At 47.0% G+C, this 12,417-nt stretch overlaps 1 long non-coding RNA gene across 2 annotated transcripts in view; it reads left to right on the top strand.

The window, feature by feature from the left end:
* Positions 1-12,417, top strand: part of LOC124711737 — a 1,117,457-nt gene that overhangs the window by 570,761 nt on the left and 534,279 nt on the right. The gene's annotated exons all lie outside the window — the stretch shown is intronic.

Below are 12,417 nucleotides of genomic sequence, written 5' to 3'. Positions count from 1 at the left end.
GCGCTCCCGTATCCGAGGTCGCTAAGTCACGCCTTTGTGTTGCCGTTGGGCTCGGAGGTAGCCTGTTGAAATCTCGGTCGTAGAAGAAATGTTCGTCGCTGCTGTTTGACCAACAACGGAAGTAGATATGGTACCGCTCGGGCCGGCCGCGGTGGTCTCGCGGTTCTAGGCGCGCAGTCCGGAACCGTGCGACTGCTACGGTCGCAGGTTCGAATCCTGCCTCGGGCATGGATGTGTGTGATGTCCTTAGGTTAGTTGGGTTTAAGTCGTTCTGAGTTCTAGGGGACTGATGACCGCAGCAGTTGAGTCCCATAGTGCTCAGAGCCATTGGTACCGCTCGGTTCCTAACCACTACAGCACTATTTTACGGAAACGAATATATCACGCGTCGGGCAATCGAGTAAGTCCACCAACTTCGATCGTCAAAATGTTTTGGCCGCTGTACTGTGGCGCGGGCGTCTCAGTATCTGACAGGGCTGCAGACATGTTGTGCAAACAAACAAACAGAACATTAATTACATAACTTTCGAGTTGGCAGTTAAACCGTTATGACTACTCCCCGCAATATACGCTGTACTTTCTAAATACTTGCCGATGATATTGCAAGTTACATACATTACTGGCCATTAAAAATACTACACCACGAAGATGACGTGCTACAGACGCGAAATGTAACTGACAGGAAGAAGATGCTGTGATATGCAAATGATTAGCTTTTCAGACCATTCACACAAGGTTGGCGCCGGTGCGGACACCTACAACGTGCTGACATGAGGAAAGTTTCCAACCGATTTCTCATACACAAACAGCAGTTGACCGGCGTTGCCTGGTGAAACTTTGTTGTGATGCCTCGTGTAAGGAGCAGAAATGCGTACCATCACGTTTCCGACTTTGATAAAGGTCGGATTGTAGCCTATCGCGATTGCGGTTTATCGTATCGCGACATTTCTGCTCGCGTTGGTCGAGATCCAATGACTGTTTGCAGAATATGGAATCGGTGGGTTCAGGGGGGTAATACGGAACGCCGTGCTGGATCCGAACGGCCTCTTATCACTAGCAGTGAGATGACAGGCATCTTATCCGCATGGCTGTAACGGATCGTGTAGCCACGTCTCGATCCCTGAGTCAACAGATGTGGGCATTTGCAAGACAGCAACCATCTGCACGAACAGTTCGACGACGTTTGCAGCAGCATGGACTATCAGCTCGGAGACCATTGCTGCGGTTACCCTTGACGCTTCATCACAGACAGGAGCGGTTGCGATGGTGTACTCCACGACGAACCTGGGTGCACGAATGGCAAAACGTCATTTTTTCGGATGAATCCAGGTTCTGTTTACAGCATCATCATCCGTGTTTGGCGACATCACGGTGAAGGCACATTGGAAGCGTGTTTCCGTCATCGCCATACTGGCGTATCACCCGGCGTGATGGTATGGGGTGCCATCGGTTACACGTAGCGGTCACCTCTTGTTCGTATTGACAGCACTTTGAACAGTGGACGTTACATTTCAGATGTGTTACGACCCGTGGCTCTACCCTTCATTCGATCCCTGCGAAACCCTACATTTCAGCAGGATAATGCACGACCCATGTTGCAGGTCCTGTATGGGCCTTTCTGAATACAGAAAATGTCCGACTGCTGCCCTGGCCAGCACTTTCTCCAGATCTCTCACCAACTGAAAACGTCAGGTCATTGGTAGCCGAGCAACTGGCTCTTCACAATACGCCAGTCACCACTCCTGATGAACTGCGGTATCGTGTTGAAGCTGCATGGGCAGCTGTACCTGTACACGCCATCCAAGCTCTGTTTGACTCATTGCCCAGGCGTATTAAAGCCGTTATTACCGCCAGAGGTGGTTGTTCTGGGTACTGATTTCTCAGGATCTATGCACCGAAATTGCGTGAAAATGTAACCACATGTCAGTTCTAGTATAATATATTTGTCCAATGAACACCCGTATACCATCTGCATTTCTTCTTGGTGAAGCAATTTTAATGGCCAGTAGTGTAGAAGATGACCAAAAATAAATGGTATAAACTCGAACCGTGTACGGCTCAGAACTAGCAACATGGTTACACTTAGTCGCATGCTGTGACTAGCTGAGCACCCGCTCACGTGTCACGGATGTGTGTTTATTCTGGTCTGCTGCAAGCCCGTCTCCTGCTTCCCTTGTTCATCTCCTCCCCTTTCTCTCTCACTCTCTCTCTCCCTCCCCCTATCTCCCTATCTCCTGCTCCTCCTCGTGTGCTCCTTCACCCTCGTTTTTAGTCCATCTCCTCCTACCCCCCGCCCTCCTCTCCTCTCTCCACGTTTCTTACCCTTACAGTATTTCATTCCAGACTGTAACTAGTATTTGTACCAAATTTGATTGAAATCTTTGCTGAGGTTTGGGATGACGTTTCTATGCGTGGCATTGCCGCAATGCGCTCGTCACGTGGATTCTACATATATTTAACATAGTTCACACGTATCTATACACATATGTCAGGTGTATGTCCAGCGAATTTCGCCCTTCAGTTTCGTTTTCAAGCGGCGCAATGTTTATGACCTCGTATCTCCTGAGCTATGTGCTGTACAATGATGTAATTTTGCAGGTTATATGTGGCAACTGTCTGCGAAACGTGTTACGAATAGACTTATTAGCAACGAAGTAATAAATTTAAACGCATTCCGTGTAATTTTTCAAACATCTTTTTATTTATGATGTCATGTCTCCTAAACTTAGTGCCGTACGCTAACAGTGTGTGCAAAATGTGTAAGGAATACATTTGACAGTAAATAAGTGACAAATTAAAACGTCGAGCTTCATGGGGCAGTTTTACTGCATGAACACCGAAAATGTAGTAAGCTATAAATCTTTATCACTTTTTGGGGCATCGTGAATGAGAAAAAATTTGCCAAAGGTTTGAAATTATGTTTAAAGTTTGATACAAGTCTCTTAGTGGTCTCATTCTGAAACACTGGATGATTAAAGTATGGGTATCTATCTGCTCGCCGTGGGCTGCACTGCTCTTTCCTCCTCACACTTTTGACTGGGAGGGGGAGGGAGGGGGGGGGGGGGTAGTTATTACCCGCACAGCGGTTCTTTCCCGACAGGAAGCGACATGTGTACCATGTTTGTGGAAACTGGTCCAGTGGTTTTGGAGGAGTTCCATATTTATAATTTGTATGGATGCAGATGAATTTCGCAGAAATACCTGATCACTGATCACAGTGTCAGTTTCACTACGAGAATTTTTTTCGTATCTGTAACTATTTTCGTCACTCTTGTCTCAAAGTAGGTTCTCGTCGCTTCCGTGCATGACACTGGAGAGTCAGTATTTCTTGAACCCTCTGATGATACAATCTGGCATTGGTACGCGCCGTAAAGAACGAATCTACTTACACATAACGCTGAATGATGGTTTTTAATCTTCCTGTACATGTTGGGTGCACGTTGCCGTTCCAAAAGTCGATCTCAGTAGTGTTTTTTGGGACAATGTTTGGATGGATTGTTTACGACGATGTCAAGAAATGAAATTTGCCGTCAGATTTGCACGTATGACGTAGGTCTTGGCTGTAGCATAATAACCGCTACCAGGGACGACCGGTTTCGAGCTTGTGCCCATCTTCAGATGGTTTACATTGGTTTCCATACTCAGTGCTAGAGACCAGTGTTTAAAACAAAAACAAATAATGTTATATATGAAGATAGTAGCTGTTCCTCGAAAGAACAGATACCATTGATGATCGTGCAGCTACTCTAGAATAAATGATAATTAATTGAAACCTTCAGCTACCGACAGGAGTTGTTGATATATCTCGATGGCGACAGCTGAAAATGTGTACCCCGACCTGGACTCGAACCCCGGATCTCCAAAGTGTGGGCGAGTAATGAGTGGATGGGTAAATATCTGTTAGGTTCATAACATATGTAGAATTGTGGACAGTTGGAAATGTGGGTGTCACGGGAAGCGTGCAAGGGATAAGTGCCTGCAGTCGCGGTATTCATCTGTGTCCTCGGTGGCGCAGTGGACAGAGCGTCTGCCATGTAAGCAGGAGATCCCGGCTTCGAGTCCCGGTCGGGGCACACATTTTCAGCTGTCCCCATCGAGATATATCAACAACACCTGTCGGCAGCTGAGTGTTTCAATTAATTATCATTTAAATAATATTATGTTGACTAAAAGATCTGGAAGCGGTTAAACGATATGTGGGGTAAAGTATTATAGTACTTACATGTCGCTGGTGTGTCCGTATCGTTTTCATAATGTGTTAAATGGAATGTGAAAACAGTATGGTTGCACCAGCTATATTAAGTGCTATAATATTTTACAACACATATCGCTTAGCCACTTCTAGATGTTTCATTTGTGTCTATTTAGCCTACATAATATGTTTTTCACGTAAATAGATATCTCTAGCACTAAGTATGAAAACATGTATCTCAATGTGAAGAACCTGAAGACGGGCACACATCCGAAACCGATGGTCTGTTGAATAAGATAACCTTTTGTTGTGACTGGTAGTGGTTATTATGCTACGCCCTATAGGGAACAGTCTCGGAGGTCAACTGCATCCATTGTGTATGAAATATATATAACTAGGTTTGTCTGCAGCGCAACTTAGGGACAACCGTTAGAGTTGGAACTTCTGCGATGCGAAAATATACCGTTATTTGCAGGGTCGCAAAGACGAGCCGCATCCAGATTTTTCGTGTACAAATTTTGGGGGGAAAGTGCGGCTTTTTCTCGGCCCAGTACGGTGTTTCTGCGCTAAACGGATTTTTTTACAAGGTGGTTAGAAAAATGGAAAAAAGGATGCCAGTTTACGTTCATAAGCGACAGACTTTTTTTACGATGCTTTTTGCAAGTACTAGCCTTAGTGTCCGTCACATTGAGTTGCCGTGACATGAGCGCTACTTGTCGAGTGTGTGCAGAGACGTGAAGACACGGGGAAGGGAGTAGCCGTCCTCTCCGTTTGCCGTAGATCGGAATGCCGGCGGGTGTTCCGCGCCCCATCGCGGCGCGGCTACCTGCGGCGCTGCCGTGCGCGAGACAGCCGGCTGCTGCGGCCGTAAAACAAGTCCTCTGCCCCAGTGTTTACTGCGCTCCGCGGCCCCGGCAGGTCGTCACAAGGCGGCCTCATGCAGACCGCCTGCCCCCCTTCCCCCTCCCCCTCCCCCGCCGGGTCACGCTCTCACTGCCAGGCAGTAAACGCGGCGCGTGCGGGCAACGTGATCTGCTGCCGAACTGCCTCTGTCAGGGAAGAAATCCCGTCTCCAGGAAACGAGGCGCTCCGGCCACGGAACTTGCAGCAGGGTGGCAGAGTCTTTCGACCTGTCGCAGCCCGCACAGGCGCGCCGCACCGCACCCTGTATATACGTACCTTACCTGTGCAGAGTCCGCCCTGGTAGCTGAGTGGTCAGCGTGACAGACTGTCAATCCTAAGGGCCCGGGTTCGATTCCCGGCTGGGTCGGAAATTTTCTCCGCTCAGGGACTGGGTGTTGTGTTGTCCTAATCATCATCATTTCATCCCCATCGACGCGCAAGTCGCCGAAGTGGCGTCAAATCGAAAGACCTGCACCAGGCGAACGGTCTACCCGACGGAAGGCCCTAGCCACACGACATTTCCATTTACCTGTGCAGAGCTGAAGCCGGCAGGGAGGTGTTTGTTTCCGCAGGCCAGCCGGCGCACACTGGCCGCAGCTGGGGCGCGGGCAGTCTCCGCCACGACTGCGTTTCTCTAGTCACTCACTCCCACTCTGCTTCGGAACTCTGGAGCTCTCTACCTTTTTGTAGGTCACGAGGCCTTTCCGTTATTAGAAAACCACACCGTGGTTCAGGTCGAAAAAAATCGATTTTCGGTTTCATCATATTTCGATAGATTAAAGTTTTATTTAAGTACTCTGAAAAGGACTTTGCTGAAAAAAAATTTTCGGGCATTTAAAGAGCATTTTCCTACCACGTGTGTTTATGTGCCACGCCCACTTTTCTGTCGCCCACTTTTCTGCATATATTTTAGATCTTTATATCCCCTACATTGCACGTTAGGGACTTTTTTTTTTACTTCCCCTAGAACTTAGAACTACTTAAACCTAACTAACCTAAAGACATCACACACATCCATGCCCGAGGCAGGATTCGAACCTGCGACCGTAGCAGTCACGCGGTTCCGGACTGCGCGCCTAGAACCGCTAGACCACCGCGGCCGGCGGAATGCAACGGTCGGTATTCTTTTGTTTCTGCTGTCTGTAAACAACACGCTTTCAAACACGCGATTAGTTTTGTTCAAGTGTGATTGCGATTAGTTGTTATACTTACGTTTGCAGTGCTTGTTTACGTGTGTTTTGTTGTGTTTATTGAAGATGACGAAACGTAAAGGCATTTTTAATAAACGACAATTTAGAGGAAAGAAGTCCATGTCATGGATTTTGTCCATCAGGAGAAAATTCGTGGAGCCAATACAATAGGTCTCACGCAACTGGAGAATCTTATTCTCACTAGCATTCTCTTCCTGCTGCTGTTATTACAGCACTTAAACCTACTTTCAGAGACTTAGCTCTTCCTGACCTCCTAAGGAAATGTCTGCATGGGCAGACACAGAACCCAAATGAATATTTCAGCAGCATAATCTGGAACCGCCTTCCTAAAACTGTATTTGTAGGCATGCATACAATGAAACTAGGAGTTCATGATGCTGTTATTACATTCAGTTCTGGCAATACTGGAAAGTGTTGGGTACTGAAAAAGCTGGGAATGAATCCTGGTGAAAATATGATCACTGGGCTGCAACATTGCTATTAAATGAGGATAGCCGATGCAGAGAGGTCTGCATCTAATATGGCCAAGAAAGCAAGACAAACATCCAGGAAGGTAAAAAATCAGCTGGAACACCTGCTAGAGGCCAAAGAAGGGCCCTTCATATGCAGCAAGACAGTTTTAATTAACTGTAGGTAACACTTCTCAAAAGTTTTTTCTTGAAAGTCAATTTCCCTCTAACTAAAATTTTCAGTACATATCCCCCATTATATAAGAAACTATCATAGATAAATGCATGAAATTTTCAGAGACTCTGCACAACATAAAAGGCACCTCTGGTACTACATTCATTATTATTCCCCTATTAGGAAGTTCACAAATAATATTTTCTGCAGAAAAAACTTAATATTTTTTGTTAATAAATTTAAAAGAGTATTTCTTAAAAACTATAAAATGGATAAAGTAGATTTTAGTACATTTGACCCTATTAGCATCATGTAACATACATAAAAATATTAAGGTCCTGCATTAAATAGTTTTTTTCAGAAATGGGTCAAATACTAGCCTAAATTAACATGGGTTAGATAGGCCGGGTGTGGTCCCCTTAATGCGGCCCTACTCTGCATTTAGAGTTATTACCAATGAGAAAATTAAAAAAGTTTTCAACTACAGATATTCTCGTGATAGTCAAACTATAGTGTGTGCGCTTCGTATGTTGAGTTCCAGATTTGGCGTGTTTGAGCGACCTTTTCAGTGCAAAATGGAGACTGTAGACAGGATTGTCACATGACATATGGATCTTGAGGACAAGAGTAGCATCCACACAGGCAGTCCAACCACTATTCCTTCCGCCCTCCGTAAATGAATGGAATGGGAAGAAACCCTAGTGACTAATAAAGTGGGAAGTAGTCTCTGTCATGCAGTTCACGGTGGTTTGCAGACTATAGATATAAATATACACTCCTGGAAATGGAAAAAAGAACACATTAACACCGGTGTGTCAGCCCCACCATACTTGCTCCGGACACTGCGAGAGGGCTGTACAAGCAATGATCACACGCACGGCACAGCGGACACACCAGGAACCGCGGTGTTGGCCGTCGAATGGCGCTAGCTGCGCAGCATTTGTGCACCGCCGCCGTCAGTGTCAGCCAGTTTGCCGTGGCATACGGAGCTCCATCGCAGTCTTTAACACTGGTAGCAAGCCGCGACAGCGTGGACGTGAACCGTATGTGCAGTTGAGGGCGTCTAGTGGGCTTGCGGGAGGCCGGGTGGACGTACCGCCGAATTGCTCAACACGTGGGGCGTGAGGTCTCCACAGTACATCGATGTTGTCGCCAGTGGTCGGCGGAAGGTGCACGTGCCCGTCGACCTGGGACCGGACCGCAGCGACGCACGGATGCACGCCAAGACCGTAGGATCCTACGCAGTGCCGTAGGGGACCGCACCGCCACTTCCCAGCAAATTAGGGACACTGTTGCTCCTGGGGTATCGGCGAGGACCATTCGCAACCGTCTCCATGAAGCTGGGCTACGGTCCCGCACACCGTTAGGCCGTCTTCCGCTCACGCCCCAACATCGTGCAGCCCGCCTCCAGTGGTGTCGCGACAGGCGTGAATGGAGGGACGAATGGAGACGTGCCGTCTTCAGCGATGAGAGTCGCTTCTGCCTTGGTGCCAATGATGGTCGTATGCGTGTTTGGCGCCGTGCAGGTGAGCGCCACAATCAGGACTGCATACGACCGAGGCACACAGGGCCAACACCCGGCATCATGGTGTGGGGAGCGATCTCCTACACTGGCCGTACACCACTGGTGATCGTCGAGGGGACGCTGAATAGTGCACGGTACATCCAAACCGTCATCGAACCCATCGTTCTACCATTCCTAGACCGGCAAGGGAACTTGCTGTTCCAACAGGACAATGCACGTCCGCATGTATCCCGTGCCACCCAACGTGCTCTAGAAGGTGTAAGTCAACTACCCTGGCCAGCAAGATCTCCGGATCTGTCCCCCATTGAGCATGTTTGGGACTGGATGAAGCGTCGTCTCACGCGGTCTGCACGTCCAGCACGAACGCTGGTCCAACTGAGGCGCCAGGTGGGAATGGCATGGCAAGCCGTTCCACAGGACTACATCCAGCATCTCTACGATCGTCTCCATGGGAGAATAGCAGTCTGCATTGTTGCGGAAGGTGGATATACACTGTACTAGTGCCGACATTGTGCATGCTCTGTTGCCTGTGTCTATGTGCCTGTGGTTCTGTCAGTGTGATCATGTGATGTATCTGACCCGAGGAATGTGTCAATAAAGTTTCCCCTTCCTGGGACAATGAATTCACGGTGTTCTTATTTCAATTTCCAGGAGTGTATTTTGTGACAGCTACATGCGTACCACACCAATTACTTGAGGACAGAAAACTGAAGTGAGAGTACTAACAAGGGAAACGCCGCACCGCACCACGCCTCCCCCCTCCCCCCTTCAGATTTAGTGATAAGAGGGCCCCGTGGTCAGACCGAGCCGGACAGTGTGGCCGAGCGGTTCTAGGCGCTTCAGTTTGGAACCGCGTGACCGCTACGGTCGCAGGTTCGATCCTGCCTCGGGCATGGATGTTTGTGATGTCCTTAGGTTAGTTAGGTTTAACTAGTTCTAAGTTCTAGGGGACTAATAACCTCAGCAGTTGAGTCCCATAGTGCTCAGAGCCATTTTTGAACCCATAGTGCTCAGAGCCATTTCAACCATTTTTTTGGACAGCCCGTCAAAAACAGATGAAGCATGAAAACGGGAATAACGTCTACTGGACTGAAAAAGCAGAAACGCTCAACGGTCCAAGTGCCATGTAGAGCGACTGGTAAAGGATCGTGGTTAACTGCTGCCGGCACAGTAACTCAGAGTGTTCGGTCAGTGTGTTAGCTGCCCTCTATAATAAAAATACTGAGTGAATTAATCGACGATGAACTTCAACGGGCGTAATAGGACATACGCTACGAGCAATAACGAACAAAATGAGATAAAAAAAAAAGTGGTTACGGTGCTGGACAGCCAAGCGGACGAGCCGTCTTGAAGCCTCTCTCCTGCGAAATGTTTTTTACATTGTTCGCTTTATTCAATTTGTGTCTTTCTCGTGGTGTAACATCCGTCTGCAACAGCGAGCTGCAAGGTAGGGAACCAAAACTACAGCTGATTCTGCGCAACTACTCCATTAGCAGTCGAAAGAAATGTGGCTTTCGAATGGGAACCGCATTTGATGACAAGGCAACAAGTCAACCGGATCTGCCACCGCAAAACACGTCTGGTGTGTCATACATAGCATTAGTGACGGTACGTGTGTCATATGATAGGAATCTCTTATCGACGCACATAATTTTTACAACTGGTACGTGAGTGAGATAGGCCTCCTTCCCTGATATTGGCGTTCGTATGAATGTCAATTTGATCACTCCAAAGGAAATGATGAAAACATAACAGTTTGCCACATAAGCTGCGAAAGCGTTACGGAGATGATAGATAAACTCCTTGAAGTTTCGAGAATGTCTTTTTCTAAAGCTGTTTCACAGAGGAAGACTGAACTGTAGTTCCTTCTCTAGATTGTCGCACAGATGACAAAATGGTAGATATCGAAATAGACGACAGAGGGATAGAGAAACAATTAAAATCGCTCAAAAGAGGAAAGGCCGCTCGACCTGATGGGATACCAGTTCGATTTTACACAGAGTACGCGAAGGAACTTGCCCCCTTCTTGCAGCGGTGTACCGTAGGTCTCTAGAAGAGCGTAGCGTTCCAAAGGATTGGAAAAGGGCACAGGTCATCCACGTTTTCAAGAAGGGACGTCGAACAGATGTGCAGAACTATAGACCTTGAAAGGTCTCTGTTGGATTCCTTTCATGTTAATTTCTTAAATCTGTTGTCATTTACGGCATAAATTCCTCTTCTAAATTTACTGTGGTGTTTCTGACTATCTGGGAGGAGACTGAGCAGTGAAACGTGTTACTTTTACACATAAACAAGAACGATCTGTCACACTACTACACTTTAAAACACAGTTTATATGTAATTCATGTCACACAGTCTTTACAGACCCTACATCCGCTTTCTTTTATATACTGTATATGATAAGATACTGTCATCCCCCTTCCCTTCTGTGTGAAAGGATGATTGAGCAAATGTATTTCTAGTTGCATGCTCGATGGTAGCAGACAAGCCTGTTGGCTAGAGAACAGTAGGACCAACGTCGGAACAGGTAGCTACGCTTTCTAAAAGGAAAGAGGTTTCTATTCTTAGTATGATCCTGGCCGTCCCTTGTCATGTTGGTATAGGAAGCTGCCTCTCTGGTCACTTCCGTTTGTATCGGTGAAGCACCCTCGGTAGGGGCCCACGGCAGTCTGCCCGCGGCGAGCGTCTGAAGTGGTAAGATCTCCAGCAAAGCGCATTCAGCTAAGTTCGTAGGACAATGGATTTCTTAAGTTCAGCCTAACTGAAAATTTAATCACCCTTATTTCAAGTTTAGCTCTAAAATATCTAATGTTATCTTAAATTGCAACGCAGTGTAATTCGCGTGTGAAGTTCAGAATATCTTCCAGTAGTTGCTTTGTCACTACTTTGTGAGTAAAGTGGAACCACGTGTTGATCAGTAACTCTAACTAAGATCATCAATCTTAAATGCGAATGTGCGTGAGATTATAACGTCTCTTCTTGAGAATGTTTTTCAATATAGCAACTTTTCTTTATGTGCATTTTCAACTTCTCGCGGCGTAATGAATAATCCATTAAATTTCGGGCATGCAGCCGCGCAAATAAAATTTCTTCTACTGATATTTCGGCCGCGTATCGTCCGGCCATCTTCAGAGCGAGTCACAAGACTGATGACAAGGTGCCAAGCGCGGCCTTACATGCTCCACCGCGGCGGTACTGCGCATGCGGGTCACAGATGCTGCGCCGCCTGTGGCGAAAGCGTACGGACGTTCGATGTGCTTATCGATGTTTGATCGGCGGCGATGGTAGCTAATTTATTCATGGAAGACTTCGAGGACAAGGCACTGGACTCAGCATGTTTTAAACCCACGGTCTTCTGGAGGTACGTGGACGACACATTCGTGGTATGGCCCCATGGTATGGATGAATTACATCGATTTCTTCAGCATTTGAATTCTATCCATGCTAGCATTAAATTTACCATGGAAATGGAAAAAGACGGGTGCCTCCCCTTTCTGGATGTTGTCGTTCGCCGTAAAAGTGATGGCACATTAGGACATGCCGTACATCGGAAACCAACGCATACAAATCTATACCTTCATGCCAGTAGCTGCCATCACCCTTCTCAGAGCATGGGTGTCCTTAAGACCTTAGTGCATCGGGCGCACTGTGTATCCGATGAAGACAATTTACAAGGAGAGCTAACATACCTCAAGAGTATTTTTAAATCGAATGGATATTCTCCGCAACAAATTCGTAGAGCATTCGATGTAAAACCTAAAAAGAAGGTATACGATGCGGAAGAAGATAGTAATTTCTTCAGATCTAGGGCGTTTCTGCCTTATGTGGGTGCTCTTTCTTCAAAGATAGGCCGTATTCTAGAAAAACACAGTGTTAAGGTGATCTTCCGGCCCCCCACGAAGATTGCGGCTTTACTCGGCTCTGTAAAGGACGATTTATTGCTTCGTAAGGCGGGTGTGTAC

This window comes from Schistocerca piceifrons, chromosome 8 (assembly GCF_021461385.2).
Source record: "Schistocerca piceifrons isolate TAMUIC-IGC-003096 chromosome 8, iqSchPice1.1, whole genome shotgun sequence".
NCBI classification, from domain to species: Eukaryota; Metazoa; Arthropoda; class Insecta; order Orthoptera; family Acrididae; genus Schistocerca; species Schistocerca piceifrons.
This window is presented reverse-complemented; position numbering and strand designations above follow the sequence as displayed.